Source organism: Hemicordylus capensis, chromosome 1 (genome assembly GCF_027244095.1).
Source record: "Hemicordylus capensis ecotype Gifberg chromosome 1, rHemCap1.1.pri, whole genome shotgun sequence".
NCBI classification, from domain to species: Eukaryota; Metazoa; Chordata; class Lepidosauria; order Squamata; family Cordylidae; genus Hemicordylus; species Hemicordylus capensis.
In genome coordinates, this window is record NC_069657.1 from 371,795,646 (window position 1) to 371,808,188 (window position 12,543).

Here is a 12,543-nt window from a genome sequence, read left to right on the forward strand (position 1 = left end):
AGGTTGTGTGGTGCCACAGGCTCTGATCTGTTGCAGAAAAATGTCAAAAAATGTGCCCCAAATTGTGTGCCATTGTTGTCATCATCACTTTTCTACTTGTGTGTGTGTGTGTGGGGGGGGGAAGCCTCGCAGTTCCACTGGCAGAATGTTGTTTTGCATCCTGACTGAATCTGCTTTTATAGCCAGGTGCCACAAATGTTGCTGTGTCTCTGTTGCTTTTGGACGAAAAATGCTTGGGGGAGGGAGGGCAGGGAACATTTGATGCTGTTGTTGGCCCTAGTCTGCTGCATCTGTGATATCATGCTTGCTTGGGAAACCTGGTTCTTTGCAAAGCTCTGCTGTTGTTGATGTGTGCTGTTAATGTTCTTTGGGGCAGATTTGGGGCAGAAAGGGGACTTCAGGGATAGAAGAGTGGGTTGGGTGGTAGTGCCCCAATGGGTGTCTGCCACCACCCAGATCCCAAAGGAATTGGGCAAAGGGCTGATTTTTTAGGAATTGTTGAAGTTTGCACATCTTTAACTGCACTTGGGGGGCACTGGGGTGGCCCAGAGCGAGTGGTGGTGTAGTGCACATAGGATGCCAACCATTCCCTTACCCACAAGTCCATGGGGTACAGGGTTTTGTTGTTTTTGAGGTGTTCTTCGTATTGATTATCTGGTAGCATATGAGATTTTCAATGACAAACCATGAATCCACTTTCATCTGCTACTTAAGACACCTCAGAAACAACAAAACCCAGTGCCCCATGGGTTAGCAACCCATGCGGCTGGTTGGCACTCTATGTGCACGGCACCACCACTCACTCTGGACCACCCCAGTGCCCCCCCCCCAGTGGAGTTATGGGCTGTTGAAACATCCATTATTCCCTATGGGGGAAAAAAATCATAAAGACGTGTAAACTTCAACAATTCCTAAAAAATCATCCCTTTGCCCAATTCCTTTGAAATCTGGGTGGTAGCTTCCTTGGCCCCATTGGGCACTACCACCCACCACACTCCACTCTGGTCCACCCCTTTCCCCCTGATGTGAAGCTATACGTTTGCTGGAATCCCCATTATTCCCTATGGGAAAAATCTTAAAGATGCATAAACTTAAAAAAAAAACCCAGCCCTTTGCCCAATTTCTTTGAAATGTGGGTGGCAGCTTCCACCCATTGGGCACTACCACCACACGCTCTTTTTGCCACAGGATCCTTAAAAAAAAATTCAGATCAATTTGGAGTCAGATTTGTAGAAATTTGGGTACAAATCGAATCAGGGGTGATTCGGGGGGTGGGATCAGATTTGAACCCCAAACAAATCAGCTGTTTCAATTTGGGTACAAATCAAAATGGAAAAATCGATTTGGGCACACCCCTAACAAAAAGGTAAGTTTAAAATGCAAAACTACTTTTTCATTTTCTTTCTTCATTGTCAGGATTGGTTAGGCCCTGCAAATTCCATTACAATTGCAGAGAGTTAATGAAACTCAGCCTTCCCCATCACCCGTTCAGTAGCTCTCTCACTCAGTCATGAAAATGGGTTCAAGGTTTCTTTTATCTGGATCCCAGCACTCTATTCACTGAAATACAGAAGGCCCTCAAAAAATGACCTTTTGGATATAGGCCTAACTTTTTCTTATAAATATCTGGAGGTCCTCTCAATGTTATTCTTGCAGGTAAATTATATTTACTGAATAATTATGTCATGAAATAACTACTTTTGCATTTTCTTTCTTCATTTTCAGGATTGCTTAGGCCCTGCAAATTCCATTACAATTGCAGAGAGTGAATGAAACTCAGCCTGGGACCCAGCTATACACTTCACTCCCCTGTGGAGCAATCATTTATGATTTCACTGGTTTAAAGAATTTCAAGAGTGTTTGCAAAGATCTAAATCTTGTAGAGATATGGTCTGTTCTCAAGCTTAGTCAGAGGGACTGCACATTCTATTTTCCCCTCTCATAAAGCATGTTATGGGACCGAAGCACTGTTAATGTATAAATCTTGAGCACTGAATGTTCTGTGGCATTGTGTAGTCTCTTGCTTTAGACTGGTACACCTTAGCAACTAAGGGAACTTCTAAATGTTGGTTTTTTCACCAGTTGTGGTGCTATTGTTGGTGTCTGGCACATGAGGGTCAAAGCAGACATGACAATAAACATGTCATGATCTTTCCCTCTTGTTAACCTGCTTTCCAACAGGAAGAGAGTTTATGAGATCACCACATCTCTGTGTGTGTCCATAACACACACCCCAATAACAATGTTTGTGTTTACATTCCAATACAACCCAAATTCACAACACATGGGAGAAGGTTCTATGAGATTTTGCAGGACTATTTTTATTATCTGCCATGTTGTTTCAAGATGGCAACCACTCAAAGTATAGACAACATCCCTTTGTAACCCATGTGATGACAGTTGGATACAAACCAAATTCACAGCCAATGGGATTGGTTCTCTAGGTAAGAGTCACCATGTTAAAAAAAGAAAGAAAATAGACTCAATTAGTTCCACTTAGAAATACTTGCTTTAATAATCGGCACCCATAAACAGCTTACCTCTTGGAGCAAATACCAGCAGAATGTGGGGGCAGGGAATTTTTCACTGGGACTAGTGTGTGAGGGAAAATTTGCTTTCCACACATGTGTTAGGCCTAAACCAGATTAGGGGCCCCACAACTTCTATTGGTTTTTTAAAAGAAGACAAAAAGATTACGACACATTTAGCATTACATCTTGTTCAGCCTGACATGCTCGACCAATAGGCAATGGTCAACAGTGCTGATTCCAATGCCTGTTGTTACTCGTCAAAACACTGCAATTGTGGTGGAACTAGAGACTTCCTTGTGAAAACAGGGACAGCATCTCCAATAGCTGCTTCGTCTGTTATGTATTTCCTCTTTTGCTTCTGGGTTTGCAACTACCACCACTGGGGAAGCTTATGCCAAGAAACTCCATAAAAATAAAATGCCATTCTATGAACATTGGTGCTATGAACATTGGAATAAAATGCCATTCTATGAACATTTATATTTTAACATTTTTATTTTTATGTTTTAAAAAAATTACCATTGGCTGCAAGTTACCTCCTCTTTATTATTCCATCACAATTTCTTAAACCAGAATTCTCCCTTGACTCCTGTGTGGAAACTCTTATAAACATAAGAAGTACATAAAGACGTATTCTCAGTGGCTTAATATTTTTCCATTTCTCTGAACATTCACCAAAACTTGAATCCTGGTATTTTGGGAAACATGATAGATAGATAGATAGATAGATAGATAGATAGATAGATAGATAGATAGATACTTGATTTGAACTCACTGGAACTAGTTTTGGATGCAGACTTGAGTAGTGATGCAACATTGGCATAAAGTAGTTTTTTTAATTAAAATAAATAAATAAAATAAAGTAGCTTTTTAGAACTTGCAATATTAGCAATATATAGCACTTTAAAACAAAATATTAAGGGATTTGCATTTTTATTTACCACCATAAGCCTTAACAGAGATTCAAGCAATTCAAGTAAGTAGATAGGTAATAAAAGAAGCCCCCCAAACATTTTTTTGGGGGAACATCCAGTCTAACTCACAGAACTGTGTGTGTGTGCATGAGTGCAGTCTGAGTCTTGATCTTCTCATTACACTCATCTGTTGCTTCACACTCTTAAGTTATTTCCCAGTCCACAGGTATGTGTGGGGTATGTGAAGGTTTGATGGATCAATTGGAGCAAAAATGCATCCATCCGGCTAGATTCTACCCAAATCAACCCAAATCAAACCTCAGTCTGGTTCTGGTCTCATTACTGTAAGTTGAATCGGGACCGATTTGATTCAGCCACAATTTGGTTGTCAAACCCTTGCTTTATCCCACCACTACATCTCTGACCGTTGTATTTACTGGACATGGGTAGAAGACAGGCTGCCTTTACTTTATTTTCACTTCTAGAAGCAAGGAAGCAATTGCTACAATGCCATTTCATTTTAAAAAAGAGTCACACTGTTAGTTTTTCTTCTCCCTGTAGGGTGGCAGTGTTGCCCCCCCACACACCCCACTCCTCTCTACAGAGTTTCTGGGAGTCATAGAGGCTATTCTCATGATGGAGGAATAAGGCAGGCCCAGCCTGGTTTTCCCCCATCATGAGAACCACAGGGCTCATGGGCAAGCCTGGTGGTTCAACGGTGGCTAGCCTGCCAAAGTAGCTCTCCTGTTAAAGCACTCCACTAACCTTATTTTGGCGATCGGGAGTCGCCACAGCTCGTCACAGGGTGGCAGGTGGGAGCAAGGGGCCCAAAATGTCCCAGTTTGAACTGAAACCTATTAATTAGGGCAAAGTATCAAATTGGGGAGCCCAATTTGTTTGCTGGAGCATTATTATTTTGGCAGAAGTCACTGTTACATAAATAAGTTAATTTTTATCGGGAATCAATTTTTTCTGTGACAAGGACTCCCCATTTTAAGTAATTGTTATGCTCTTAGTGTACTCAGATGTGTGAAGAACTCAGATGTGTGAAGTAAAACTCAGATGTGTGAAGTAGCCAACCATGAATTTTGGCAGTAGCAACAGGGTAGTCAGTAAAGCCACTTCCCTCACTGGGGAGTGTGGGCAGAGCACACCCTACTAGCAGCTTCTCTCAACTTCCTCACTCCAGGGGCATAGCTAGGGGAGAGGGGGCCTGTGTTCACACCTCTCACTGGCTGTCCCTTCAAGTGAGAAAGATAATGAAGAAAATAGGGAGGGGTGGTCTGGGAGCCCTCAGGAGTTGAGGGCCCTGGGTTCTTTGAACCCATCTGCTCAATTATAGCAACACCCTTGCCTCATTCCCATCACTAGCTCCTCCCATCCTTTCTCATTTCCCCTGTTTGGCTCACATAAAGATGCATCAAAATGGCCCTTAACTATTCTATTCATGTTTGCCTCCTTTCTGGAACCCCCATCAATTTTTCAGATGTTCTGTTGCATCGTTTGCTACAACATCTGGCACTAACGTTGTTGTTTTCAAAAGATCTCACATGCCTGTAATGACCTCACAATATATGAACTTCACTTCAAATCCCTACACTAGAGCTCTTCTCATGATCAAATGAGGAAGGCTCCAGCTCTGTCTGCTGGGAGAGCGGGTTTGCACAACACTCCTCGCAGTTGAGCAACTGACTCCACTCACCTCATCCCTGTGCAGGCAGATTGGCCACCCAGACGAGCGGTGGCTGAGCTGCGGTGCTCCCTTGCCTCGCCCGACAGCTCCAGGGGTGGGGCGCAGGGAAGTGCCACCATGCGGTGCCCCCCCGAGCCCCAGTAATGCACCACGTGGGTGCACGGTGCATTTCTGGGATCCCCCCTCCCTGAATGTGCCCGCCGCTCACACACTACAAGCAGCCGTGGCAGACACAAGACCAAATAAAAAGGAGGGTAACCTCATTTAAGAGGGTGGCTACACAAGTGGGCTTGCCGCCATGGAGCCACCGGGCTTGCCCTCGAGCTCGTTGGTTCTCACAAGCTGCAGAAACCGGGTTGGGCTCCCTCAGCCCAGTTTCTGCTGCTTGTGAGAAGAGCTTCACAGGCTTTCATATAAACCCTTTTTGCATGCACCACAAACTCATCCCTATGTTTAAGTCTCTATGCAGCTGTGCCCCACCCTAACCTTCTACCCTTATTTTCTGTTATATCCCTATTTGCAAAATTTTGCTGCTGTAAAATTCTTAACTACCCCAATCTCACCTGGTCTCTTGAGGCGAAACTGTATACACAGTATTAAATTAATCACATAGTATTTGGGGGGGGTTAAATAAATATATAGCATTTGTCTAATACATTTATACACTGCCTTTTGGCATTTTAATCCAAAATAAGGGACTGTTCCTTGAAATAAGGTGGCAAGCCTACCCATGGGAGAAATAGCAGAGCAAGAGAAACAGCAGCCATAGAGGGCCCAGTGCAGATCAGGACCATGATGGAGGACCAGTGCTGATCTGGATCTCCAACTGATTTTTTTAACACAACACACACACAAAGCATGCAAAGACAAAATTGTGCATTTAATATAACATGTCGGTTGGCCCTGAAGGTACTTGGCCTGTTCTTCCTCATTGCCTGCTATGCTTGCAACCCCTTCCCAGCACATCATGTACTCTGCTGCCTCTCCATTTTCCTTTAAATCTCCCCTCAAAACCCACCTTTTCTGGAAGTTTTTGGCTTAATACCACACTACTCATCCTCGCCTGGGATTATACATCTAATTGCAATTCCTCCCATTCTTCCCTCGTTACTCGTTTCTCCCTTGCTTTCCCTTACGGCAGGGACCTGTCTTTTTTGCTTTGTTATTCTATGCAGTGCCATAGACAGTGATGATGCTACATACATAGTGTAATGTGGGTGTGATTGTCCATCAGAGCTCACCTGATACTGTATGCAGAAGCAGGGCTCCTGGAACCAACCACAAAAGCATAATGGTAAGCAGAATGTGAGTGAAGCGTGAATTTCTGTGATGCATATAGAATAAGGGAGTTGGGAGAAAATGGCAATAAACCCGTTTTAGTGAAGGCACAGAATAAGAAGAAATTAGTAAATTCCATTGAAGATATATTGCTGAAGAACGCCCACATTTTATTTCAAATTCTGAACAAACAAAAAGCTGGCAAAGCCCTTAATTCATATTCCCTTTCAAACTCTCTCAACTAATGCAGACCAAACTAAATTCCCTTCTATGTCCCCATCCGGAATGTTGTTCCCTAAACTGTGATTCAAAAGAAGTTCTGAGACATTTTTGACTATCTGGAATAATCCTTTTAGGCACATTCCACCAGGATGTTCTTCTGACTGTGCACTTAAGCACTTCCTATTTGTTTCAATGGGATTTGTGCAAGAGAACTTCCCCGTGGATTACCAAAATGTGCATTTTGAGGCTTCACAACTTTCAGTCATCCACTTTGTTCCTGAGAAAATGAGAGTCAGATATCTTGTTTCCACAGGCTTTTGCCCTCCCAAAATTTGAGTGTAAGGGTCTGGAAGGCTGTTCAACCTCAGAAATGCACATATGAAATCCACCTGATTTCAAGGAACTTTTATTCACTATTTCTACTCTGGAATATAAACTGCAAACTGTGTTTTCTCATCTCTTGTCATCCAGGCATTGTTAGAATTTCTATGATTCACATGCATAATATATTAAACCAATTCTAATTCCTCTACAGATTTCACCTTGATATCTGCAGCGCTGCGATATGTTCTGCAGCTTGTTACTTAGTTGTTTATTTATGCAGTAAAATCAAAAGGTTTATGCTGCATACATGAGTGAGCAGAGCAACCATTACAGAAACTGCCATAGTTCACCAACTGCAGTATAAATGGCAAGCCATTAGATAAAGACCCCCTTCTGCATTACTAAATCCCAGGGAGCTCTCCCTGTATCAGAGCAGCATCATATAATAAATTACTGTAGGGGTGAGGGGGTGGAGAATGAAAGCTGCTGAATTCCATGGAAAACTGAGTTTAAAAGGGCATGAGTAAAGGATGAAATACTAACCAGCATATTTCAGTCCAGTTTATTTGGAAGAGGATGGAGGAGCTGTATAATTTATGCCTCAATAAAGCTTTAAAGAAATGTTGAAGCTATTCTCACGATAACTGGAAAGCGGGCTAAGGGAGCTCTCAAGGCAGCTAGCCCGCCTAACTACCCCTCCCCTAAGACGAGGTTAATGGAGTGAGCACTCTGTTAACCTCATCTTTTTCCTCATGTTTTGCTTCAGCTCATGGCGACACATGAGTAGACCCCTGCCCAGGAGGCTGCAAGCACCCTTCTGGGCTTGGGGGGGTCTCTCCAGAATGCCCCGCACACTTGCGTGGGGCATCCTGGACCTTCCGGAGGCTGTGCCGCCCCTGATCCCTGCCGCCCCTGCCAGCTCCGTGACGGAGCCGTGATGGAACCGGTAGTCATGTGGGTGGCCAATCTGACCACCCAGCTACGGATGGCTGCTTGTTTGCGGGGAGAGTGGGATAAGTCCGCTCTCCCTGCAGTTAGCCCCCAAGCTCTTCTCACAGATTGTGAGAAGAGCTACGTTGTGTGGGTCAGGCAACAGAGAGACTAGAGGTGCAGGCTACAGTCACACATAACGAGGGACCACAGGTCCAAAGGACTTGTGGTTCTGCACCCCTCCCCCCACTCTCCTGTACACGTTCATTTATTTGGGAGAGGGGCTTCCCTGCAGTCAGCATCACTGCAGCATGGCGGGGGAGCTGGCTGTACGGGCTTCCTTCTTTCCTGAATGACAGCCCGCATGGCCAATAGGAGCCAGAGCAAGGGAGGAGCTTCCTCTCTTAACTCCAGATTGATGAAACTGCGTGTCAGCATTCATGTGTAACACTGGCACAGGCAAACTGGAGACCCAGCAGAGGAAACCAAGATAGAATTGAAGGTGACAACGTGCGGTTTAGGGAAGGAAACCACGGGTCCTTTTTTTGGGGGTGGGGACTCCAATTTCCGATTTCAACGTTCAGGATTCGGAATTAGAGGTGAAGGGACCTCCAGTTTCCTATTATGTGTGAATGCAGCTAGAGTATGTGAATGCCATCTTTCTTACCTGAAGAGTCAATGGGTCCGCTTGGTAGCATGAGTTTTTTTTACTTGGGCTATTACCAAGATAGACAGACACAAATGCACACTTCTACCCTGGTACCTAGTTGTGTGTCTGCTCAGGCTTCCTGCAGCCCAGGCAGCCACAGAGCCAGGCTCCTAGAGCACCTGGCTTGTGGGGAAATCTTCCAATGCACCACACTCTTTGCATGGTACATTATGGGATTTCTGGAGGCTGAGCTGCATTTCCCTGGCCTCCAGATTGCTGTGCTTCTTCTGGCAGTGCTGCCAGTGGTGTAGCTAGGATAGAGGGGCCCCATGTTGCACCCTCTGTCTGGCAGTCCCTCAGAGTGAGGGAGATCATGAAGAAAATAGGGAGGGTGAAGCTGGTGGGGGGTGTTTCAGAAATCAGAAATCAGCTTTTATTTCGATCAATGACCAGAACAAAAGAGAGAGAGAGAGAGAGAGAGAGAGAGAGAGAGAGAGAGAGAGAGATCATAAAATGGCAATACACAGCTTGCATGCCACAGAATTAGTACTCATACTATCAAAGTTAGGCAGTAATAAATCAAGATAAAAGTCATCTGAATGGCCAGGAAAAGACTTCAACAAGGGTGAAATAAAATCTAAACGGGCATCCCTGTAGAGGTCACTGTAAAGAATAAAATGTGCAGTAGACTCAATAGCACCTGAGCCACAAGGGCAGAGGCGCAAAGCGTAAGGAGTCCCCTTGAACCTTCCCTTAAGAACAGCTGTTGGAAGAACATTAAGACGTGCAAGGGTCAAGGCACGCCTAAATTTAGGAAATGTTATGTTACTTAGGTAATCAGCGGGCTTAAGATTGTAGAGCTGGTTACCTATATACAAACCTCTAGGTATTTTGGAGGTTTCAACCTGTAGGTCAGTATCAATTATTCACTGTTTAATAACCTTCATAGCTGTGGTAAAGCCCATCCTAGCAAGTTCTTCAAGTGGGATCCCATAAAGTTGAGATTTTATTTTGAGCGACCGTTTCTATCTCGAATTAAAGGAGTCGATCATAGTGAGAGGGACTAATCTCGCTTGTGAGAATTTCAAATTTAACCAGAATAGGCAAATACATTTCCAATAAACCGATTCCAAAGTATAAAGGCCTGCCTCCCATCTAATAGCTGCATTTGAGACACTATGGAAGACTATGCCAAGGTATTTAAATATTTTAACTTGTTCAATTAATTGGCCATTTATTTTCCATGCATGGGGCTTGGGGCATTTGGCAAATACCAGTACTTTAGTTTTCTGGTAGTTTACCACAATAGCCTTCTCTGCACAAAAAGAGCTGAGTGATGCAAGCGCCCGCCTTAGGCCGACTCGAGTCAGTGACAGGAGAACCATGTCATCGGCATACAGCAAAATTGATATATGTTTATGAGCCAGTTTGGGCGGATGAATAGAAGGAGCATTCATATGGGTTACTATAGAGTTAATATAGATGTTAAACAAGACAGGGGCTAAAATACACCGCTGTCTGACTCCTCTATGTGTGGGGATTTCAGCAGAAAAGTGACCCCATGCGCTACAATGAACTCTAAGGGACGTATTTTCATGTAGCTTATAAATTAATAATAGGAGACACTTATCTATGGATAAATCCCTCAACTTAGCCCAAAGGCGACCCCTAGAGATGGAATCAAAAGCAGATTTTAAGTCAATGAATGCCGCATAGAGGGCAGAGCCAGGTTTGCAAGTATATTTCTTAGCCAGGTGTTGGAGTATAAAAGCCTGCTCAATGGTCAATCGGCCTTCGCGAAATCCGGCTTGTTCAGGAGCCAGAATGTTATAGGCATCAATCCAGTCAACCAGTTTTGTCAGGAGATGTTTCGCATATAATTTAGAAATAATGCTCAAAAGGCTAATTGGGCGGTAATTTGTGCGATCTTGTCTTGAACCCATCTGCTCAATTATAGCTGCACCCCCGAGTGCCACTCATGTGGGTGCATGAGCAGCACTGCCAAGAAGATGATAAAAATCATCTGGTGGAAAGGTAGGTGTGATCCTGCCGTACCCCCCCCTCCCCCCCCAATCACAACTCACGATTTGACAAGTTCTCTCTGCTTTTTCCAAGGGAAGCGGGGGAGGGGGGACAAGAAAGGTAGCAGCAGAGCCCTATTTTTAGTTGAGCCCATCTCAAACTGACATGAAATGGGGCCAGACTCTTTTGAGTGGGGGAAGTTTGCATTTTGTATTCTTGCACCATCTCTACGGAGTGCTGGTGAAGTTCTGTCTCCAGGTCACATACGATGTACAGGTGCTGACAACCTGACAAATTGCACAAGTAAAGAGTGACCATGGGCGGGTGCAATTGGGGCCAACATGCAACTCTCCCAGTCCCTTTATGTATGCACTGTTGCACAGGTGGGCAAGCCACCCTTCTGTGTCCACACTTTAGAAGTGCTTTGGAAGAGAAAAAATATGTTGTTGTCCTTTGGTGACATGTTTCCTCTCTTCTATAGTGCTTCCAGAGTGTGGGCAAAGTGGGGACATCTTGCCCTCTTGTGCAACAGTTCTCACAGATAGGGAGTGGGGGAGCTGTGCACAAGTCCCAGGTGTATCCTCACATTCACTCTTTATGCATGCCTTTTTAAAGTCAGGATGCCAGCCAGGGTTGTTTTCCCCTTAATGTGCCAAGTCTATAACACTTTTCTGGCGCAGAGAATGCTTTGCCATCTGCAAAACTGAATAGTATGGGTTAGATTTTGTGCTGGTGTTGGAAAGTTGTTGTGATCTCTTGCAAAAAAAACCAACCTTTTTTAGTTTTGATTCAAAGGAAAAAGAAAAACTGAAGAGGATTCATGCCACCACAATTTAGAAGAATTGTTCTCAAAAATATGTTCACACAGACCTATCAGTATTTACAGGAACAACTGTAGTTTAAATGTCTGACAGCCTCTAAGTATGACAAATGCTACCAAATGAACAAAATGAAATTTTGCTAGATGCTAGGATGTATTTGACAGAATTTAATAGCCATATTAATTTGCTCTGCTTTGGAACATTAATATACAAGAGTTCTTTTTCAGATCATTCCATAATATTTATAATAACCCTTCTGCTAGGTTAGTTGTTCACTCCCACATGTAAGTAGACGCCACATACATTTCCTGCTATTATTTGTTTCACACTGGGAACCAGCCAAACACTGCAGACATTCTCTTCCATTTGGTTACTGTCTCCAAACTGCTGAATGTTGAGTTTTATTGTTTATATCTGCTTTTTGTTTTGCTTCAAAGGTATCTATATCATACTCCCCAACTGTGCCTATTTTCTTGGACAGTCCCTATTTTCTTGTTATCTGCCCATGGTAGAACATTGGCCAACATCCAGAACAATGAACCACCTGTGGAAGGAAACGGCACTAGAGCAGAACTGTTGCACTAGCTTGTTGTGCTAAATCTGGAGCTTAAACTCCAGATTAGTATTGCACTACCTCAAGCATGCTTGCACTTGTGCAACAGTTGCACACCTGAGGCACACCTCAATTTTTTAAAATGGGGACATTTGTGCATGAGTGCTATAGCACAATTTTACCCACACCAGAAGACACAGTGTGATAACAACATAACACAATGATATTGGGTGAAAGGGCCACCACTTTATCAAATGTTTGCATCAGCAACAAACTCCACCCCCAAACAGCACGGACCTAACTTAGGCTGGGGTTTAGCCAACACTGTCCTTCCTGATAACCTTGTGTGCAATTACACCCAGTCTCAGAGCAGCAGATCACACCATTGCTGAGTCCCATTGTTCCTTGCCAACCCCATGGAGAATCATGGCCCTTTCAGGGACTTCACTCTCCTAAGACATTCAGTCTTTGAGGTTGGTGGAGCCCCCAAGTGGGCAGAGGTCCCAGTGCTAGCCCCTGAGCCACAAAGCCTCTATGAGTCCATTGATTACTTTACCCTTTTAACCATCCTACAGATTAATCTACTCTATTCCCACTTCCAGCCCA

At 43.9% G+C, this 12,543-nt stretch overlaps 1 long non-coding RNA gene across 1 annotated transcript in view; it reads left to right on the forward strand.

Moving 5' to 3' along the window:
• The window catches only part of LOC128339546 (uncharacterized), a 57,451-nt gene extending 55,337 nt beyond the window's left edge, over positions 1-2,114 (forward strand). Inside the window, exon 6 of the long non-coding RNA XR_008313083.1 lies at positions 1,726-2,114. This is a non-coding gene — a long non-coding RNA (uncharacterized LOC128339546). The remainder of the gene's footprint in view (positions 1-1,725) is intronic.
• Positions 2,115-12,543: the final 10,429 nt, after the last annotated feature.